A 4,748-nucleotide genomic window follows, 5' to 3' on the forward strand; every position below is an offset into this window, starting at 1 on the left:
CACGCTGCGCCCTGCCAGACCTGCTTGCAGGAGACAGAACACATCAGCGCCCGCCTCCCGCCAGGCTTCGGAGCGCACCGCCAAAGAACAGAAAATGGCGACCCGCGCCGACGCTCGCCGACGCCTGCGGGCGGGAGTGAGCGCGCCCGGCCCGGGCGCTGCGCTGGTGGGGATGGAGGAAGTGAGGATCCAGCCGCGGAAAAGCACCCCGCTTCCCCCAGGGCAGCCCCTCTCCTACCTCCGTCCCACGGCCGCGAGCACTGCGCGCCGAAAGAAGATGGCGACTAGCACCCAGAGCCCTCAATGCGGCCACATGTGCCTCTGCCGCCACGTCACGTGCCGCGCCCGACGGCCAATGGGCGCGCTGGCGCGGGCGGGCTCCGCCCCGGCCCCCCACGTGCGGCCGCTGCGGCGGGAATGGCGCCGCCGAGGCCACGTGGTCGTGGAGGTGCCGAGCTGCGGCTGGTGTGGGGGGCGCCTCGCTGCCTGCACCTTTTCCTAGCGTTAGCGTAATACCCAGCATGTGCTTCTGCTGGAATATTTAAAAAATAAAGGAAAAAAAATGTTGTGAAACAGGAAAAACAAAACAAAACTAAATTAACTCCCTCGGATAACTCAAACTTCTCGACACCTCTTTCCCACTGCTTTTTTGTTATACCACATTTGTGAGAGATAAGAAAGGTTCCTGGCTCGACGTGATGCTGGTGCAGAGGAGCACATGGATTGCACTCCTGTCAGTTCAATTCATCTACTAAAATAAGTAGCAAGTAGTCTGGTGCTGCAGCTTGGGTTTCCAAGCTACCAGTGCAGTGTCTGTCTTCTTTGTACCTCTTTTCATGCAGTATAACATAACAATGCTTATTCATAAAAACATTAAGGATTGTCCTATGTATTTTCATAAACGTGGTAAAACACATTAAAACTTGGTCCACCATGTTCAACAGATTTTCCTTGTCAGAAAAACAATTTGAAAAATGGTGTGTCTGTTCAAGAACTTTAATGCTTTCTACTGCAGAGAGAAGTGACACTAGATCTGTATTTCTGTAGTGAACATCTGAATGTTCAGCAGGTGCTTTGAGCAACAAGGCAAATTCCTACAGCAGTTGGGAAATTTTGGAAAGTGGCCTTTGAATTAATGCTTTTGTTATTTTCTCATTAGCCATCATCTGTTAAGCCCTACCCTTTACAGCTGTTCATTTTTCAGGAGCATCAAGACAGGACTCCAGTTAGAGTGCAATGTGGGTAAGAGACATAACCAGTTTCTCTGTCTCACAGTGAGGTTAAATCTGCACCTCTAGATTATGTGTGTGTGTGTGTGTGTGTGTGTGTGTGTGTGTGTGTGTGTGTGTGTGTGTGTACAATGTGCATAGTGCTGGCAGTTACCAGCTTTCAGTAAGTGTTCAGTCAGACACATAATTGTCCAAGGATGAACAATCTGCAGTGGGAGCATCTCTGTGGGAAGTGTGTTAAGCTGTTCACAAGTTCCCAAAGCAGCATCTGAAACTAGCAGGGAGGTTCATGAGCGAAATTTCACCCACTGTGGTAACCATTTTACTTTTTGCCTAAACAAGGAAGCAGAGTAAGCTTCTTCATGAGCCAAAATGGCTTCTGTTTGCATTGCACTGGAGCTGTTTTGGATGGCCAGAACGAAAAAGAGCAGTGTGTCTGTTCTCCTGAGAAATTTAGTGGCAGATGTGCTACTCTGACACATCTAAGCCAAACTGAAAGCTTTCAAATTGTTCCTCTTACTTTCCAGGAACAGGAACCATTCCCTCAGCTTTGCAGTGTAACTTTATGTTCAGCACTCCATACAGCTTAAGTTAATACTTTTAATAGTAGACATGGGGAGCTACTATGAATGCAGTTATAGTAGCAGATCTGTAATCCCTGGTGGGTGATCTCAGTTAATTTTAACTACAATCAGATGTCATAGCCTCTAACTAGTAGATAAACTTGGAGAGTTATTTTTTTTTACTTATTCCTTTGACTCTTTGCACATCACTCTCTACTGCCTCCAGATTACTTTCCACTATGCTAGGAAAAGCCAAACTATGACATTTTGTGAGTCACAAGAAATTACATGGTAATGGTAATTAATTTCTTCAACTCAGACGATTCTTTGGGGGGCTAAATATATTTTTTTCCCCTACAGCTGCTAATAATTCAATGTAAACCATGGTGGCAGCATACAAATCGCACAAGATATTTACAGACTACCCTCTAGGTAATTTTACCCAACAAGCCCTATTCAAGCAGAGTCATATGCTTGAGCAAAACCAGAACAAAGTATTATCTAGCATATGTAAATAGCATCTTATGTGTTACATTCAAACACAATATGGAGTTGCAGCTAACAAGAAAAACGTATAGAAGTATTTTACAAAAACTTGTAAGAATTTACCCCAAGTTTGAGTGCAACCCCTTAAAGTGAGGAAGAAGAAACCAGCAATGTAAACATCATATTCCTCTCAGAAATGGGCTCCAGATGCTGATAACATGCAGTAAGTAAAGGACCTGCAGTCCTTTCCTTTAACCACTGCCCAAGAATGAAACCAGCAACCTCACAGTCCAGAGCAGCTGCAGAAGGGTGACCATCGCACCAAGAATAGGGGAAAGAAGCAAATATGTGCATAAACCCCATTACTATTTATTTTTGTGTAACAGTGCTGGACTAATAATGATCTGACACGTAGACTAATTTCAACAAATTATTGCCTTAGTTAAATAGAAGGTACACTTTCTCTTTGCCAACAAACAAGATTTTGAGTGTAGCATAGGTATATATATAAGCTATATATAAGCATCTATAACTTAAATGCTATCCTGATGTATTATCAGTATATTTCAGAAAGAAACCTGAAGTTTTCTCTACCAAAATCCAACACTCCTCCAAAGTTTGTTACCTATGTGACCATGCTCTGTTTCATCAATGGGGAAGTTTATTAATTAATCTACTATAATGTTCCATAATGTGTGAATTTTATGAATTTGTGCATACTACAATTATAACTGCAAGTGCAGAGTAAAGTATGACTTGAGGCAGTAAAAAGAAGGTTCAACTAACATAACATTGAAATTTCTTAAGAGCTGAATTTAATACTCCCTTTGTCTTACAGATTTGCCAAGAGCTTCAAAATTAGTTTAGGCTCCCATTTTTCTCCTGTCCAAGCATGTAGGAAGAGACAGTCTGCCCAGGAGGTAATGTGTCATCAGAAGAGAAAGCCAGAACACAAACACTGCAGGACAGAGACTAAACAGCCTTTTGTGAAGTCAGCTGTGGCAGCAGATTTCATGAGGGAACAGGATGAATCTACTTCTGCTAGGCTAATAGTTCTTACAATAAAACATTTTTCCTAAGCATAACTCAAGAACTGTAGTGGGTGACCAAGAATGCAATGAAGCACAGATCATCTATCTGCTATAGTATTAACTTATACAAGTCTTTCACAGCATAGGACACAGAAGACAGGCCTGCAAGAGTTAGACTAGAAGCTTGCAAGGTGAAAAAAACAGTTATTTACACGTGTCTAGTTTTGTGGGTTTCAGTTTAATTTACTTTCCTAGCACCAGTACATGGTGTTAGCATTGCATTTAAAATTCCTGTGATAGCAGCTGGGCAGACTGCTTGACTCATCAACTAAAATCTTCTAATAGCCAAAGCCCACAATGTACACTTGCATTCTAAAGATGATGATGAATTTCCTGGGTACAGAAGTAAGTTTTGGTCCCAATGAGCTTGTGTGCAGCTGGATTTCAAGATGATCAGTAGTGTTGTGTCTGCTGCCTCATTTCTGTCAGCAGTCTGAAATTCAATTACACAGCAATTTTCTTGCAGAACAGTCCTGCAGTCCAGCTGCTAGCCATACATTATGTTTTAGACTTTACTTGAACAGGAAGTACAGGGGGTGATTTGTGTGTAGCCTGTTTTGTAATATTGTCACACGGGGAAGCTCTCTGCTGTCTTCCTTGCAATTCAGCAGTTTTTCCAAGCATGAACCATAAATACCCCTAGATTCTGATATTAGCCATGGTTTAACTATGGAACTATGAAAAGGATTATCTCAACTTGATTTAAGCAGTACCAAATTAAAGAAAGAAAGAAAAAGAGAGAGAGAGAGAGAGAGAGAGAGAGAGAGAGAGAGAGAGAGAGAGAGAGAGAGAGAGAGAGAGAGAGAGAGAGAGAGAGAAAGAGAGAAAGAAAGAGAGAGAGAAAGAGAGAGAGAAAGAGAGAAAGAGAGAGAGAGAGAGAGAAAGAGAGAAAGAAAGAGAGAAAGAAAGAGAGAGAGAAAGAAAGAGAGAAAGAGAGAAAGAGAGAAAGAGAGAAAGAAAGAGAGAAAGAGAGAAAGAGAGAAAGAGAGAAAGAGAGAAAGAAAAGAAAGAAAGAAAAGAAAGAAAGAAAGAAAGAAAGAAAGAAAGAAAGAAAGAAAGAAAAGAAAGAAAGAAAGAAAGAAAGAAAGAAAGAAAAGAAAGAAAGAAAGAAAGAAAGAAAGAAAGAAAGAAAGAAAGAAAGAAAGAAAGGAAAGAAAGAAAAGAAAGAAAGGAAAGGAAGAAAGAAAGAAAGAAAGAAAGAAAGAAAGAAAGAAAGAAAGGAAGAAAGAAAGAAAGGAAAGAAAGAAAGAAAGAAAGAAAGAAAGAAAAAGAAAAATTAAGAAAGGAAGGAACTCAGGAACAACCAAATCAAACCAACCAAACAAAAAAAACCCAAAAAAGAAAACAAACCAAACCAGGATTAATAATAGTGAATTTCT

Source organism: Camarhynchus parvulus, chromosome Z (assembly GCF_901933205.1).
Source record: "Camarhynchus parvulus chromosome Z, STF_HiC, whole genome shotgun sequence".
NCBI lineage: Eukaryota > Metazoa > Chordata > Aves > Passeriformes > Thraupidae > Camarhynchus > Camarhynchus parvulus.